General features: G+C 47.8%; 1 protein-coding gene and 1 long non-coding RNA gene across 5 annotated transcripts in view; one reads left to right on the top strand and one right to left on the bottom strand.

The window, feature by feature from the left end:
* MAP3K14 (mitogen-activated protein kinase kinase kinase 14) overlaps positions 1-5468 on the bottom strand; it is a 43092-nt gene extending 37624 nt beyond the window's left edge. The window contains exon 1 of one of the 2 annotated variants that reach the window (XM_049702293.1): positions 5357-5468. The gene's annotated coding sequence lies outside the window, so the exon portion shown is untranslated. The remainder of the gene's footprint in view (positions 1-5356) is intronic. The other variant, XM_004285953.4, reaches the window with a different exon arrangement.
* Positions 5469-5718: 250 nt separating this feature from the next.
* LOC117198867 (uncharacterized) lies at positions 5719-17768 on the top strand. 3 transcript variants are annotated; one of them, XR_007473585.1, is made up of 4 exons: positions 5719-5979; positions 6464-6597; positions 8338-17076; positions 17359-17768. It is a non-coding gene; the product is annotated as an uncharacterized LOC117198867 (long non-coding RNA). The 3 variants fall into 3 exon arrangements; XR_007473584.1 differs by having other exon boundaries at positions 6464-8914; positions 9167-17076; XR_007473583.1 differs by having other exon boundaries at positions 6464-17076.
* Positions 17769-18062: the final 294 nt, after the last annotated feature.

Raw genomic sequence — 18062 nt, 5'->3', positions numbered from 1 at the left:
GGCCTTTTACACCAAAGTATGGTATGTATCTCTCTGCTTTTTGCCAAGGGGTTTCCCAGCTCCCTAGAGCCAAAGCTCCCCTCCTGCTTCTTTGTTGACTCTCACTGCAAGTGGGCTATTTTCCACCCTCAAGGTGGCTGGACTCAAGAGTGCAGTGACACTGCTGATCTGGGCTCTGTGCCGGGTCCACATGAACCCCCTGCCGGGGGATCCATCTCTCTGTCAGTCCACAAGCCCCGGGAGCCTTCGGTTTGCTTCCTTACCCCTGCCTCCAAAGCCCTTGGACCGAAATGAACATGATCTTTGGCAGAGGGCTTCTCAACAAGGTCTGTTCAAGACTTCCTCTGCGACTGAGCTGGGGAATAAATCGCCTGTCACCTACACCCCTGCAAGGGTGACTCACCTTCCAGAGAAAGTGCTCTGCTCACCTAAGCAAAGCTGCCTGGAAAATGACTAAGGCGCCTATCAAATGCACCCTGTGGGGCCGACCAGTTACCGAGCTGGGCCCAGACACACTCTGCCTCTCACCTCCAGCCTGAAGTGAAGTGTGGAGCTGCCACTCCAGATCTGCTGGTTTCATTTTCATCTGAACTGAGCTCCACACGAGGCTTGACATCCGGTAATCTATTTTTTCTAAAAACTAAGTTCACTTTAGAAATGACTCTTTGGCCACGAAGGCAGCTTCCCCAAGAGAAAACAAAATGTTATTTAAAGGCAACGTCAGCCTGGTGGGAGCCTGTATTTTTGTTTTGTATTAAGAAGGGGAAAAAAAAGAATTTAAAATATAATGTGAAACTGGTTTTTTTCTTGGGTGATTTAAAGGGAAATCTGCAAGTCCCTGACTGCGGATCCAGGGCCCCCAGACTGGCAATAAGTCGACAAAGCGTAGTGAGCTGAGGCTGCCACATGGTGGTGGGAACCTTGCCCCACAGAACCCAGGTTTCTCAGAGAAGAATGAGTCCTTGCTGACTTATATTCTACACAGTGTTTTCCTTTTGTTCCCCTCCAGAGTTAAGGCTAGGACTTCGCTGCACAGGGGACACAGGACGGCCCTAGAGAGGCTCAGCTCTGCCTCTTGCTCAGAGTCCTGGGAGGGCCGAGGGTGGCCAAGGGTTAGGTTCGCCAACTCTGACCAGGCGGAGCCGGAGCTTTTTTAGACTCGTTTGGAGGGTGGTAAGGGCAGGAAAACCTGACAGCTAAACCCTCTAGACAGAAGAAATGTCCCCCAGGAGGTCCTGCTGAGAAAATGACTGCCCTTATCAGGCAGTGTGACCCTTCCTGACATCATCTTACAGAAAACAGGTCTAGTCAAAGTGTTAATCGGCAACTACTAGTACTGCGATTACTACTACAACCACCATCAGCAGTTATAGCCATTGTGTCCTATGACTTATTCTGTGCCAGGCACCAAGCTCAGCACTTTACATACATTCTCTCCTTTTCTACTGAAAACAACACCACGAAGTATTTACAGACGAGGCACCCAATGCTTAGAGAAGAGAAGTGATTTGCCTGAGGTCACACAGGCAGACAGTGGCAGACCTGGACCTGACCCGACAGCCTAAACCCCCAAGTTGGATACGAAGATGCCGTGGACTTGCTCTACCGCTCCTGGCAAATCACTTGACCACTCTGCTTTAATTTCTGCATCTGTAAAATGGGGATAAGCAGACTCGCCCAGAGGATGCTCTATTCATCTTTTAGACTTTTGTTAATAATAATTATTATGGACAATCAATATCAACTAATAATTAATTGTTAACACTTATTAATTAATACTTGTTAACATAAATAGATAAATAAAGCAGCTACCCTGGTTTAGTTATATTCAAAACTGACCTGTTTTGGGAAAAAAAAAAAAAAGAAAACAACTTACCCTTTCATGAGTAAGTTAGTAGAAGAGGCAGTGAACTAGATATCAAGAAATGTGGGTTTAGCTTCTAGGCATGACACTGATTTCCTGAGTAATCTCATCCCCTTTATTTCCTTACTAGGCCTCACATTCCTGATCTTTGTCTCTGCCTCTCTTTACGGGAGTATTGTGAGAAAATACAGAAAATAGCCACTAAGTACCATTACTCTGGATGCCATACAATTTCAAGGGATTTATGTCAGGAGGATAAGAGAGGGTATAAGAGAGGGTATAAAATAGCAAGGGAAAGGGGATCTTAGTTTTTTTTTTAATTCAAGTATAGTTGATTTACAATGTGTTAATTTCTGGTGTATAGAAAAGCGATTCAGTTATACATATATATATTCTTTTTCATATTCTTTTCCATTATGGTTTATCACAGGATATTGAATATAGTTCCCTGTGCTATACAATGGGACCTTGTTGTTTATCCATTCTATATGTAATAGCTTGCATCTGCTCACCCCAAACTCCCAATCCAATCCCACCCCCCACCTTGGCATCCACAGGAAGGGGATCTTTTAAACTACTGATAGAGTACAAAGAAGGGTGCACAGGCTTCTGAGAAAAAGTGACTTTTCTCTGCATTGTCACTCAGGCAGTAAGACAAGGCCAGAACTGAAGACCTCAAATGCAACATACTTCAGTGTCTCGCTCAGCTCAACTGAAATGTTCTACCACACGATCTGCCCTATGTTTGGCCTTCCATTTCTAATCTACTGCTTTCAACATTTCAGTCAGCATCACCAAGCAAATGCAAAGCCTTCACACGTGCATCACTCTAAATGCTCACCTAGTCCTTGAAGGTGCTCAACCCCCGTTCCTTTCCCTGCTGAAGGATCTCAGGCATGCGGCGGCCAGAGAGGCTGGCTTATCCTTAAAGCTCCCTAAATCCACTGACAGGGAACTGTCCCCCTTCCCGCCAATTTCACGCTGGTGCCATCAAAAGTGCCCATAAGGCTCAGATGTTTCCAGTTTAACTGAAATACTAAAATGGGGCAAACAGGAAGCATCAGACACAACTGCGGTAGTGACTTATTAATCATGAAAGCAGAATTTTAGTTGCATTTTAACCTTTTGCCAGGAAAAAAAAAAAACACCTCTGAGATGATGGAAGCCATTGGTACAAAAGATGCTGCCTATGTGTGTATCAAGCTGACTTACACTTTTGATTTAGGACTGAATTTGGTTTTAAGATTTCTTAATTACTCTCCCAGAAAAAAACATGTGTCAGGTCAACCAACATGAATCTCTCAGCTCTTCATCAAGGCAGGCAGGCCTGTTAGGAAAGCTCATGTGCTGCCCATAGAGACAGGAAAAAAATAGGAAATTAAAAGTGACTTTGCAGGCCAAAGTGATAGGACACTCTTAAGAGGGTGCCAACAATGAGGAAAACAGCTCTGAATCGGGCTTTACCTCTTTCACGTATCTACAGGTCTCTCACCAGACCCTGGTCAGGGTGAACTGTTACCACGCACCAAACAAAATCACAACAGCTGCCTGGAGTTGGACAACCAATCAGGGCAGGCCTGCTTCTCAACATTAAGTGATATACAAACACTCCAGGCAGATCACAATGGAGTCAGTGTTCAACAGGAGAACCAAAATGAGGAACCAAACCTCTGTCTGTTGAGGCGAAATGGCCAACCAGACATTTTTGTTTAATAGATGAAGGCTCATTTGGCAGGGTCTCTGTGGTGCCGCTCCCACAAACTCTAACTGACAATACCAGGGGCGAAAAACCCCCTTCAGAGCTAACTGCTCCTTATACTCTGAAAACAGTCAGAAGGCGACCTAAAGCTTGGCGGCTTCCCGCTGTCTGATTTCACAAAAGTGCTGGAACATATACCTGGGTATATATTTCTAAAATTAAAGTCAGAGACTAGTACTTTTACTTTGAGGCCTTCTGAGAAGTTCACCACACCCTTCAAAATAAACGAGGATGTCCTCAAGGTGTCTCAAAATCTCACATGTCTGGCATTGCTGCACCAAAGGAACTGACTTTGACATCACTTAAAAAACAGCAAGAGTAAATCCAAACACTTCGTAAGACAAGCACCTGTTCTCTCATGTTAAAAGCATAAATACCCCAGCGAACACTTCTCCCTCTGTCCTGCATCTTAAGTCCCATAATGTGGTCCTGGTCCAGGGTAAGGAGCCTGGGAAAGACCCCAGTGGCCCAGGTTCAAGTCTTCACCCTGAGTCCTAGCTATGAGGCATTAGGCAAGATCTATTTACACCCCCGCCCCCAACAAACACACACCTGCCTCAGGTGCCTCACCTCTAAAGCAGGACAATACTATCTTATCACACAGACATCTGAAGGAAAAAGGAGGTTGCAGGTATGAAGATACTAAGTAAAAAAACACATCACTAATGTTAAGATACTATCTCCCTCTCATCTTTCAGAAAGACCATGTTTCTAGTCAAGGGGTTTTCAACATTTTTCCTGGAATAAACTTCAGACTTCTATTTTGTATTAGGCCCCACCTCTCATCATTTAGCTTCATCTGCTTTTCAAGTTCTTAATCAAGGGACAGGTACTCACTGTCCCCCAGTTAAAAAATAATAATTTTACCATTTACACCACTGATTTCTGTCTCTTTTCTCCATTCATCCCCTAGTCCACCCTTAGGACTGAGAGCAATATTTTAACTTCAATTAGGAAAAATCGGCTTTTTCTGAAGTTACCCAGCACCGAGGAGGTTCCCGGGCAGGTGGGGCTCTCTGTGCCTCACAAGTGGCCTCCTTCTGCCTGGTGCCCGGTGGCTGCAGGATGCCAGGGCCACGATGGGCTTCCAAGATGGGATATTTTATCTGAGCCGACAGATAAAGTCCTGAGTGGAGTGGACAGAAGAACTACAGAGGAGTCAGGGAGAGAAAGAGGATATGCTGCGAGTAGCCTGCACTGCCCCGCTGGGTGGCAAGGGCAGGTTCTGCCTCTTCTCCCAGGCTCGGGGTGTGACCCCAGAACTTCCCAGGAAAGGCCTGAGGTTTTCACTGCCCGGACAGGTGGTAGGGCTCACGGACCCGGCGCACCTGGGCGTTAGGCACCTTCCGCCCGGTGCCGAGGTGAGCCCTCATCCTGGGGGGCATCCAGGGAACAGAGCAGGAGGGGCAGGCCCGGCGGTGGGGCAGCTTGGCGCGGAGGAACAAGGATGTTGGAGAAGGGGAAGCAAGGCGTCCCTGCGCGCGCTTCGGCCGAGCGTGTGGCCTGCGGGTGTGCTGGTTGAGCACGGCGTGAGACCGTGGCCCCGGCAGCGTGCGTGAGGGAGCGCCGGCGGCCGGCCGCCAGGGCCGAGGGCCCGCGCGCGAGTGGGTCCCCCGGCCGCGTCGCTGACCCCCACCATTCCGGGGCGGCGGGCCAGGCCGCAGCCCGGCCCCGGGTTGAGAAGCGACCCATCCCCTCTGCCCCTCGCCCCGGGACTCGCTCAGGTCACCTACCGGCCAAGCGCCGATCTCCCCCACCAGCGAGTGTCACGCTCCGCTCGTCCACGATCTCCCGCCGCCGGTCGCCGACCGCTGCTCTCAGGGCCCACGGTCGCCCCGCCCCGCCCCGCCTCGGACCCCGCCCCCTCACCGCCTTCCCGGCCATCCCCGGGGCCACGCCTCCGCCGGCGGCAGCAAATTTGCCTCGCTTCGCGCCTCCTTGCTTTGGCCTCACCTAGACCCTTGGCCCCGCCCACTCCTCCAATCTAACCAATGAGACAGCGCGTCCCAGCCAGTTCTGTCCTACTGCCCCAAGCAACGATTGGTTAACGAGGCCTCGTTTCCAGGAATGGGCACTATTTCCGGACAGTGTTTATAGAGAAGAGATTGCTGGGCTGAAGGATCGACAGAAGGCGGAGGCGGTAGGGGTGTTGGTGTAACTACACATGCGCGCTCGGCTTCTGGCAGTCTTCAGGGTTGCTTTCTTCTGGAGGTTACGGGAAGGAAGGGTGAGCGTGCGCATGCGTGGGCCCCCTCCCCAACCTAGGACCTGGTTACCTAGGAGACGGCGAGGCGTGCTCTCTCTCCAGGCTTTGGTTGTGTTTCCTCTTTGCTCCGGGCCGTAGCGGCTGAGGCAGGTGTGTTGGTTGTGGAGGGAGCGGGGCGGGGCAGGGGTGTGTATTTAGAAACACTTATATTGAGCACTGGCTGTGAGCCTGGTGCTGTAGAGGCTCTGAGGATAAGATAGGTTCTAGTGCCTGCCCTCGAGGAGGTTGGGGGGCTAAAGGCCTACGCAGGTCAGACCTGTGTGTTGAAACCCAGGTCTGGTGAGAGCGTGCGGCTGGCGTGGTGCAATCCCTTTCCACAGCCAGAGAAGCAACGTGGTGTGAGCGCTGCGTGAAGCATCTCCTCGCTGGGTTTACAGGTTATGGAGCCAGAAAGAAGATTAGAGCTTTACTTATTTAAAAAAAGGACTTGGAGTCTGGATATGCACCAAGGTGTCAACAATGCTTTTCTCTGAATGGTGGGTGGGGGTGGGCGTTGGGGAAGGGGTAGGGGAGGTGCTTAAGGGAGGTATGGATATTTTTTCTTTTCTAACTTTTGCTTTTCCATATTTTCCAGCGTTACCACAGTGAGCTTGTATTTTATTTATAATAAAGAAAATATTTCCACGCTTAAAAAAAGTTTGCAAAATAAAAGATATGCCCCTACCTGGGCACCCCACCCCAATAAGTGGTCTACAACAGGCAGGTGTGGTAAGTGGCTCTAATGGTACGGGTAAGCAGGCCCCATTCAAGGCTGTCTGGGGAAGTAAGGATCACCCAATCTCTGGAAGTGTTGGAGCAAAGACCTGCTCAGGACCACTTTGCAGACAGTGGTTCATAGCTTGAAGTCTGTTTCTGGAGATCTGCATCCAACAGACATCTTGGTTGTCAGGGGATACGGAAGACCATTTAGGCAGAAAACTTAACCATCTAGAGGCCTCACCCACTCACTCAGGCTATAGATAAGTTTTGTTTGGCTGGCCCAATGTTTTTTTTCAATTGAATTTGAATGCCTTCGAGCAGAGCCTGCAGTTCCTCACAGCCCCAGCCCCCGTTGTCTTACACCCAACCACTTAACCTATGTCATTTGCCTGGCCACTAAAGTGTTTGCGGTCATGGTCCAGATAGAGCCCATACTTTGGAGCTGGACAGTCTCTGTTGCATAAACTGGCTCTGCTACTGACTGACGTGGGAAATGATGGGTAAGAAAGAAGCTGGGGGCCCTTAAAGCTGCTTCCAACCACAGGGTTTTCATTTCTGTGACTCAGGGAGAGGTAGAGCTTGGCCAGATGGTGGGTTACAGGTCAGTATCAGCAAGCCTGGATGCAGGGCTTGCCTCTTCCACCACCTGTTTGCCTCTGGGCACACCGCTTCTCAGGAAAGATGTGGGCACAGGGCCAGAGTCTGCAGACATTCCCTGGCCTGCCTTTGCCTTCTCCCTCTTTCACCATTCCTTCTTTACGACACCCAGTGCCCATGTACTTTACCCAGCTTCCCTCGACACTTCTCTCGGTCCCCGCGACGACCCACCCACCCTATCAATATTATCTGTCTTTAAATCTATCCACTAACACTAATGTGTATTACTGGGAGAGAGTGAACCTGTTGACCCAAAGTTGCAACTCCCAAGAAGGAATTTCACATCAGGTTGCAGGAGAGGAACAAACCTCTACAGACTAGTGAGGACAAGATTTGGGACTCCTGGTTTCAGCTACTTTCCCCAGGCCTTTCCAAGCCCAACTGTGTGTGAGGTGAGGTAAGAAACAACATGATACTCACTGCAAGTGAGCACTGAGCACTTCTGAGCCTTGAAATGCTGGCATCTTCTGGAAGGAGAGCTTCAGGGTAAAATTAGTTCCTTCCAACCCAGGTAGTTGAGTCACGACAACCTGGGAAGGCTTCTAGCCCTGAGTCAGTTGTGCAGCCTCAGCTCTGCTTTAAATAAAATAAGTTGGTATTTATGGGATGACTCACACCTGGAGCAGTGAGCTGGGTTCTCAGCACTCAAGGATTTCCGCATCCCACTCCCATGGTTCAAGTCCGGCAATGGAAGGGCAAGACTATGCTCTTCCACAAAGAATAGTAGCTTCTGTTTTTTGAGAGCTTATAAAAAATAAACCAGATGTTTCTAAGTGCTTTGTATGCATAATAACCTCGCTAAATATTCACTCCTGTCTAGGGTTTCCCAACCTGGCACCACTGACATTTTGGATTGGATAGTTCTTTGTTGTGGGGAGGCTATCATATATATTATACGATGTTTAAGAGCATTCCTGCCCTCTGCCCACTTGATGCCAGTAACACCACCCTCCTACACCCAGTTGTGACAAGAAAAAAAATGTCTTCAGACATTGACAGGTGTCCCAAAGGGAGCAAAAGTGCCCCCAGTTGAGAACCTTTGCAGTCTAACCTCACAGAATAATAACTATTATTATCATCCCCACTTCACAGATGAGGAAACTGAGGCTCAGAGAAAAGTGACTTGCCCAAGGTCACTTCACTGTAATAGAAGATCTGGGATTTAAACCAGGTGTGACCCAGAGCCCCTGCTCTCCTGCATGCAGGACTCTGCAAAGAGACTGTGGGCTTCAAGGAGCAAATTGCCCAATCACTTCTGTAGAAGAGTGATGAAGAGTGAGTGAATTCTGTGCATCAGTGAGAGAATGCCATTCTTGGATCATTTGTCCTTTTCTGTTTGCTTTGGAAGAAAGGCAATTATATTCTGGTTTTTATTGCCTTGGTCAGCGCAGTTCATGGTGTCCAGCAATGTCTAGTGGGAAAGTAGCTAGTGAATCATCTCTGTGTCCGTGGGTCTTAGGCCCCACTTTCCTGGGAGATCCTGAAGTTATGCTTGAAAAGAACTCGGATGTGAGGCTGAGATCAGAGAGGACTGGGGGGTGGGAATGGATGTTCCTGAAGGAGAAGCAGCTTTCTTTCTCCATCAGGGACCTGGCCGAGGCTGCAGCTGTAGTGCTGTTGCTGCCCTCCCGGGCTTGGACCTGCCCCGTTGCTGCCACCCAGTCCAGAGGTATTGGTGGGACTAGGGAGGCAGGAGAGAGAATGGGTTCAGGCAGTGGTGTGCTGGGGCTCTCTTCCTATCCTGCCACCAGGAACTCCTGTTGCTTGAAATCAGACGTGTTGGGAGTATTTACACCATAGAAATTAGCAAACAATATAAACCAGGCCTACCTACCCGCCAGCTGGTTGTTCAGCATTTACCAGCGCACCATTGCATGCAGATTCTGGATCCTGATTGACTCTCACTAATTCTGCTTAACAGGGGGAGATGGAAGGGGGCATGGCGAGCCCCAGAGCTATGGGACAAGAGGAGGAGTCCCGGTGACGTGGCTGAGGAGAGACGTGTTCATCTCCACAAAGGACGGAGCTGCCTGGGTGGGGGTCTCTGGAACACTGGGCAAAATTGACCTTACCAAGAGGTCATCTCCTGGGCGTACCTGAGACCCCTCCTGACCTTGGAGCCTTCTTAGGCTTCTTAGGGAGCCCTGGGTTAAGGCTTGACTCAAATTCTTCTCACTTCCTGATGGGTTATCCCCTGCTAGCTCACCTCCCTGCCTCCAGTCTCCTCTCAACGTCATTCTCAACCCTTCTGGTGGATTTAATCCTCCTAAGAGACCACTTAGGTCATGTGTTCTAGCCCCAGTGTCTCCACATCTCTTGCCTTTCAATTCCTCACCTTTACCTTTTTCTTCTCAACCTCCAAATGTTATCGAGTCTCCCCAGCCAAAAAACAGACCGGTAAAGAAAAAAAAACCCTTCCCCTGTCTCGACTTTCCCCTCTCAACTCCCAAACTTCTTGGTACTCCTGGTGTCTGCTTCATCTCCCACTTGTGTGTAACCCCGGCGGTCTGTTTTTTGCCCACTATCCCTTCTCTCCATGGATACCCCACTAACCGCCTCTGAGTCAGATGACCTTGTCTTAGCTCCCATATGCAGCCAGCTACAGATGTGATGCTCCGGGCACCTACTGTGTCAGGCCCTGGGGAGGGAGTGCGGGACCTCCAGACCAGTCCCTGCCCTGCCCTTAGGGAACACCCTTCCCAAGGGTGGACAGACCTTGAAAGGTGACTACAGATGAGGACCGAAATCATTTCAGGTGATGAGGATGTTGAGAGGATGGACAGAGTGTACTGTATCATGCAGGGCCCAACCAGGGAAACAGAACTCATTCCGAGTTTTTAAACATGGAATTTCACACAAGGAATTGGTTACACAGAGGTTGAAAGAGCTGAGAAACCCAGGAGGAGATGGCAAGGTAACCAGGAATCCACTATTAGTCCTGGGTTGGGGGGAAAACAGTGTAATCAGTGGCGGGGGGCCAGGGTCACTTGGAAGAAGTTGGAACCACAGAGAAGATACAATCCACTTCCATAGATACCACTCAGGACTGAGCGGGATGAAGATTCTCCTCTCCTTCCACGTTCCACCCTCTGGTCTCCTGCCAGAGCCTCTCATTGGTCCGGAGCCTGCAGGGGTCAGTCACCTGCAGTGCAGAGCAGAGAAGGTGAGGACCAGATGGGAGGGCAACAGCCCAGGACCACCACCAGGATGGGATGGGAGAGGATGAGGGGGCGACTGACTTAGTGGAGGGGGCTCAGAGAAGGCTTCCCTGAGGAACTAAGCTGAGACCTGCAAGGTGAAGGGGAATTGGAGGAGAAAACGTTCCGAGCAATAACTGACATTTTAAAAAGACTAATTTTTTTAGAGCATGAGGTTCCCAGCAAAATTGAGCAGAAGGTGCAGAGATTTGCTATCTACCCCCTGCCCCCGCACACGCACAGCCTTCCCACTATCAGCATCACACACCAGAGTGGTACCTTTGTTACAGTCGATGAACCTACATTGACACGTTGTAATCACCCAAAGTCCACAGTTTATATTACGGTTCACTTTTGCTGTTGTATGGTCTATAATACAGTCTATGGGTTTGGACAAGTGTATGATGACATGTATTCATTATTATAATACCATACAGAGTATTTTCACTGCCCTAAAAATCCTCTGTGCTCTGCATGTTCATTCCTCCCTCCTCCCACCCCACCACCCCAAACCCTGGCAGCCACTGATATTTTTACTATCTCCATAGTAATAAATAAATAAATTGTGATACATCCAACCAATGAAATACTATTCAGCGCTAAAACGGAATGAGCTATCCAACGTGAAATGACTTAAATGCATATTACTTAAAAGACTTCTATGCGTATTACTAAGGGAAAGAGGACAATATGAAAAGATTCCATATTGTATGATTCCAACTATATGACATTCTGGAAAAGGCAAAAGTATGGAGACAGTAAGAAGGTCAGTGGTATTTTTTTGCCCATTCTCTTCCTGAGGCTTCACGGATACTGTACTTTCTGTCTCTGTGTCTTTCTCCAGTTCTTTTTTTTTGTTTTTTCGGCCGTGCTGCGCGGCTTGTGGGATCTTAGTTCCCTGGCATTCCCTCTTTCTCCCATTCTTAAAGACTGAGGCACACCCCAAGTTTCAGTCCCAAGCCCCCCACTTCTCTGCACTTTCTCCTTTGGAGTTCTCATCCACTCCTAACTTCACTTAATCATTCCACAAACATTAATTGAGCACCTGGTGTGTGCCAGACACTTGAGTTGGCCCCTGGTGACAGTGAGAGATGAATGAGTCATGAGGCCCGCCCTCCAAGAGGAGATGGACAATGTGGCAATACAATGTGGACGGTAGTAGGAAGTCCTGGGTGAGGTAAGAACACATAGAAGAGATCAAAGAAGGCTTCCTGGAGGAGGTGACCCTTGAGCCGATTGCTGCCAGGTACGCTAGCAGTGAGCCAGGTGAATGAGGCGGGAAGAACATTCAGGTGGAAGGAATAACATGTGCACAGGCAGACAAGGGGCCTGTCAAGGCACATTGTGGACTTGGGTGTGGAATGCAAGGGATGCCGGGAGAGAGAGAGCCTCAGGCTGGCCCCGCAGGCTTTGATCTGGATTGCAGAGGGCCTTATGTACTTAGTAGGCTGGGCTGGGGAAAAGACAACATTTCTAGAACACAATTTCATTAAAAAATTTTTTTTCTTTTTTCATCTTTATTGGAGTATAATTGCTTTACAATGATATGTTAGTTTCTGCTGTACAACAAAGTGAATCAGCTATGTGTATACATATATCCCCATATCCCCTTCCTCTTGAGCCTGCCTCCCACCCTCCCTATCCCACCCCTCTAGGTGGTCACAGAGCACCGAGCTGATCTCCCTGTGCAATGCAGCAGCTTCCCACTAGCCATCCATTTTACACTTGGTAGTGTAAATGTGTTGTTGCTACTCTCTCACTTCGTCCTAGCTTCCCTTCCCCCCCCCCGCCCCCACCCCCCCCACCCCGTGTCCTCAAGTCCGTAGAGCACATTTTTAGAGACGCTTCTCTGTCTGCAGTGTGAAAGGGTCGGGGTGGTGGTGGAGCACGTTACAAACTAGGAGGCTAGTCGGGGGGCTTTGTAGTAAACCAGGTGAGAGACAGTGGGGGCTGGACTCGGGCAGTGCAAGGGGATGGGGAGCCAGGACAGTCTAGCAGAATATGGAGAGATTCAGAATTGAGAAAAGAAGTCAGCTGGTAGGGTGTGGACCAAGGGTGGGAGCGGTGAGTCTGGGCTGATACTGCTGAGGTCAGGACCCATAGGAGGAGACAGGTTCTGGGAAGAAGAGGAGTATCGGCTTTGGACATATTGTAGCTGAGGTACATCTGGTCCCATCAATTGTCCTTCTTGACTGTTCACTTCCAAATTAACACCTTCAGCTCTGACCTCGATCCTGAGCTCCAGACCGGAATTTCCAGGGGCCCGTAGAGCATTTCCACCTTCTAGCCAGTCGCCTGTCATCTCTACCTCTACGTAGTCCCCCAAACCTGTGCCTCGCCCATCTCCTTCTGTTAGTGACGTCACCACCGTCCCCGGGAGTGTCATCGCCTTCTCTCGCCGACTCACCCCGAGCCACACGGATTCTGCCTGCATAACGCCCTTTGAGTCTGTGGCCTCTCTTTGGCTCCTCTTTCTGCCAGTGCCCCTGTGATGTCCCACCGTTTCCTCTTGCTTCTGTCATTTCCATTCCGATCCTTCCTACTGTCTGTCTGACACTCCCTTGCTCAAAATTTTCAGTGCCTGCCCATTGCCTACTGGTAAAGTACATGCTTGTTCTCTGGCTCTCAAGGTCCTCACAGTCCAGCCCCCACTTACCTTTTTGGCTCTTAATTTTCACAACTTCCTGGCAGACACCCTTACCATCGCCCCAAACCACGCCACGTCTTGTGCGTCCAGACCACAGGCCGTCCTGCAGACTGCAATGCGTCTTCTCCTGCCTCTGCCTGTCAAATCACACCCATCCCTCAAGGCCCCGATGAAATGCTTCCTCTCCACACACCATATTTCCCAGGTAATTGTCTGCCTCATCTCTCTTAACAGACAGCACCTTAAGGGCAGCTTTTCATCACCGTATGAGGAGTTGGTATTCACTAAATGTGTGTTGAACTGAATTGGCTCAAAAAACATTCCTCAGATCAAGAACCTGTTGTGGTTCCTCATATTGTCCACCACTTCAAACCTGTTCCTAGTGGCTTCCCAGGCTCCGTCTTAGGTATCTAACCTTATTCCCCCACGGTTCCCCCAAATATGTCCCTTGTTCAATTTCAACTCTATGCTAGAAGTGTGAAAGATAGAAAAATGAATAAAATACACCTTCCCTGCCTTCCCTTCCCATATCTACCAGGGTGGATAAACTATGCCTACTAATAACTACTATCAGTTTAAAATAACATCTTTCACTCCTGAGTTATCCTGCCTCTCCTTCTTTAAGATTGAAATTCTAATTTTGTTCGTATTGGTGACCTGCTCCTTTTTAAATGCTTCCTGGACTCCCTTGAAGCTAGGATGGCCATGTGACAAAATTCTGGCCAGTGAGATGTACGTGGAAGTCTCTGGGTGGGGCTTCTGGGAAAACTTCCTAAAGGGGACCAACCCCGCTGGCACACACCCTTTGTCTTTTGTCCTTTGTCTTATTATCCTTCTTTAGTCTAGAATGTAGACCCACTGCCAGGAGGTATAGCAGCCAGTATTTGAGCATAAGCATGGAAACTTCATCCTCTGATGGCAGAGCAGAAAGCTAGATGGGCTTTGAGTCCCTGACGGTTCCTTCAGTAGTTGCGGCACGTGGACTCAGTAGCTGCGGCTAGAGGGCTCTAGAGCGCAGGCTCAGTAGTTGTGGCTCGTGGGCTTAGTTGCTCCTCGCCATGTGGGATTTTCCTGGACCAGGGCTTGAACCCGTGTCCCCTGCATTGGCAGGCAGATTCTTAACCACTGTGCCACTGGGGAAGTCCTCCAGTTCATTTTTCAAACCTCCAGTCCTCCAGGTTTGTCTATTCCTTGAATAGTGGATGTGTGCACTTTGTACAAATTTCAAAAGAGTGTGCTTCTCCCACCTCTGGCCCCAGGTTTCCCTCTTTTGAAGCAACCATTCAAAAATATAGTTTCTTGTGTATTTTTCCAGACGTGTTTCATGCATCTACAAACACATAAATTCAGGTAGCCTCTTTTTTAAAAAGTAACGCAAGTGGACTTCCCTGGTGGTGCAGTGGTTAAGAATCCGCCTGCCAATGCAGGGGACACGGGTTTGAGCCCTTGTCCGGGAAGATCCAGCTAAGACGCAGCTAAGCCCGTGCATCACAACTACTGAGCCTGAGCTTTAGAGCCCGCGAGCCACAACCAATGAGCCTGCGTGCTAGAACTACTGAAGCCCACGTGCCTAGAGCCCGTGCTCCGCAACAAGAGAAGCCACCGCAATGAGAAGCCTGCCCGCCGCAACAAAGAGTGGCCCCCGCTTGCTGCAACTAGAGAAAACCCGTGCGCATCAACAAAGACCCAACACAGCCAAAAATAAATAAATTTATATATATAAAAAAAAAGTAATGGAAGCATGCTATACACAACAGCTCTGTACTTTATTTCACTTTACATATCAGTGAGTTCCACATCGTACATGCTTCATTCTACCCCATTGTATGTCTGGTATGTAATTTACCTGGTCCCCTATTGATGGAGTTACCTGTTTCCAACCCATTTCCTACTATAAGAATTGTTGCAGTAAATATCTTTGTACCTATTTCATTTTGCATATTAATTCATCCATGCATTCCACAAATGTTATTGAGCACTTGCTATGCACCAGGCCAGCTCTAGGCACGGTGTGTGTGTGTGCGTATGTGTGTGTGTGTGTGTGCAGAGTAGTGAGCACAACAGGCCCAGTCCTTGCATCATGGAGCTGACAATCTATAGTGGAGAAAGCTACAGGATAGATTCCTAGAAGTGGGTCACACTTTCTTTCAATCCTTCTAATGATGTCAGGAAGAATCTCACTTGGGTAAGAAAGTCTCACTAGTGCCAAAATGTCTTTAATATTATCTTTCTCTAATACTTGCTAATCTCTTCAAGACAGAGTGTTGGTCTCCGATTAGAGTCTTTGGCCAGAGCCTAGCTAGAGTTTCATAACAATGTTTGGTTTTTATTGGATATAGCTTTACATAGATTTTCCATCTACAATCAAAATATGAAGGTTCCTTCCAAAATAATTTAAGTTAAAAAACAAGGTGAGTCAATTTAGAGAAGAATGCTGAGTAAATAATAACATAGGTGGGAATTCAGAGGTGGAAAAAACCCGCAAAACCCGCGAAGGTGTTATTCAAATGACTGAGGTGGGGAAATCACTGATGGAAACGAAGCAAGGAGAAAAGGTGAGGCTCTTTCTACTGTATTTGGTGTTTATTTTTGTATCCTCACTCATCTTTGGTGTTGAAATGGACTTGCATCCGTATTTCTTCATAGGCAGCTTATTTGTTTATCATTTACTATTTGCTTGGTAATTCTTATGCTTAAATTGCACTGAGCTTCTGGTCATGAAAGGGTTTTTTGGTTTTGTTTTGTTTTGTTTTTTGGTTAAACTGTTCCAATTTGCATTCTCTCACAAAATCTCTTCCACTTGGGTTCCCCAGACGCCCTAGCCTCTATTGCCGCCCCTGGAGATATTTGGAAACGCCTCTGCCAGGGGCGTTCATGCAGCACCCTTAGTCAGATTTTCTTAATCTGGTTGAGGCTTGCTCAATAATGCTCTTCAAATATAAGATGATGAAACAACCAAACCCAAGTAGGCCTTTGAGGAGATCTCAAAGCCAGAACCTTCTGAACAATCCCCACAGCTTGTTAGCTAAAGACACAATTCGCTGGGTTGTTGCCAATGTAAACAAGAGTACCTTTCACAAATGGGCTCTTTATGCCCAGTAGGTGGTAGAAAGCCTCTGGCAGAGGTTGCTGGCTATGGTCAGAGGGTGGATGGTGCCTCAAGGCCCTGGAGCAGAGAAACTTTCTGGTGGGAGCTAAGAGGGGCCGCCGTCGAATGGAGGGGTGAGGTTGCAGGTGAGAGCAAGGAGCATCTGGGGACTTGGAAAATGAAAAACAAAAAATAAGGCCCTCCATTAATGACTAAATCCTTGAACTTTGAAATGTGGTGGAGATTAATTATTGAAAATTACTGAGGAACTACCTCATACTAGGCATTGATTTAAGTATTTTGTGAGTACTTAACTCAGTGGTTCTCAAACTTTTTTGGCTGCCTCAAAAATTCTTGAAAACCCCCAAAGAGCTTTTATTTCTGTGGATTATATCTGGTGGTGTGATGCTTAATAACTGGTTCTCTGGGAGAAAAATTCTGATGTGTAACATTTGCCAGTTCCCATGGTGTAAATACTTCCACTGTGACCCATTTTAAGATTCCCCCTGACATAACTGAATGTGAAATGGGGAGAGATGTGCACAATCAACTCTCCCAAGCCAGGGCAAGCTGACTCCAGCACCCTGCTGGGATGTTTATCAATATCTAAGGTATTAGAAATTAAAATTGAGAACAAGTTAAACTATGCATCCATTAGAAATACTAATCACAAACCCATTGCATGTCAGTATAAATAACATTTTTTGCAAAAATAACTGTTATTTTCCAAAATAAAAAATATTTAGTGAAGAGGGTGACATTTTTTTAAAAAATATTTTTACAATTCCCTGTAACGTCTAGTTCAATCAAAGATAGTTTGATTCACACATCTTCTGCATTCAATCTGTTGTGATGTCATACATCATATGGTCTCTGGAAAACACTGGAGAGCAATGAAGGTAAATAATATTTTACTATTACTATGAAAATAGTTTTGACTTTTTGGACCCCCAGACAAAATCCTGAGGACATCCAAGGGTCCCTGGACCACACTTTAAAAGCATGTACTGAATCAGGGACATAGTGATTAAACTGGTGGTTGCCAAGGGGGAGGGGGGTGGGAGAGTGTTGGAGTGGGAGTTTGGGGTTAGCAGATGCAAACTGGTATATGTAGAATGGATAAACAACAAGGTCAGGCTTCCCTGGTGGAGCAGTGGTTAAGAATCTGCCTGCCATTGCAGGGGACACGAGTTCAAGCCCCGGTCCGGAAAGATCCCACATGCCACGGAACAACTAAGCCCATGTGCCACAGCTACTGAAGCTCGTGCACCTAGAGCCCGTGCTCCGCAACAAGAGAAGCCACCGCAATGAGAAGCCCGCACACTGCAATGAAGAGTAGCCCCTGCTCGCTGCAAGTGGAGAAAGCCCACGTGCAGCAGCAAAGACCCAACGCAGCCAAAAATAAAATAAATTAATTAAAAAACAACAACAAGGTCCTACTGTATAGCACAGGGAACTATATTCAATATCCTGTGATAAGGCATAATGGAAAAGAATATGAAAAAGAATATATATATATTATATATAATATATATATAATATATATAACCGAGTCACCTGCAGTACAGCAATAATTAACACCACATTGTAATTCAACTATACTTCAATAAAAAATAAATTTAAAAAAAACAAGAAATGGGCTTCCCTGGTGGCACAGTTGTTGAGAGTCTGCCTGCCAATGCAGGGGACACGGGTTCATGCCCCGGTCCGGTAGTGTCCCACATGCCGCAGAGCGGCTGGGCCCGTGAGCCATGGCCGCTGAGCCTGCGTGTCCAGAGCCTGTGCTCCGCAGTGGGAGAGGCCACAACAGTGAGAGGTCCGCATACCACAAAAAAAAACCCTCAAAAAACAAGAATTGCTGTACTAATACGTTTACTTTTTCCAA

Source organism: Orcinus orca, chromosome 19, assembly GCF_937001465.1.
Source record: "Orcinus orca chromosome 19, mOrcOrc1.1, whole genome shotgun sequence".
Taxonomy (NCBI): Eukaryota; Metazoa; Chordata; class Mammalia; order Artiodactyla; family Delphinidae; genus Orcinus; species Orcinus orca.
The sequence above is the reverse complement of the archived record's forward strand: the minus strand, read 5'-3'. Positions and strand labels throughout refer to the sequence as shown.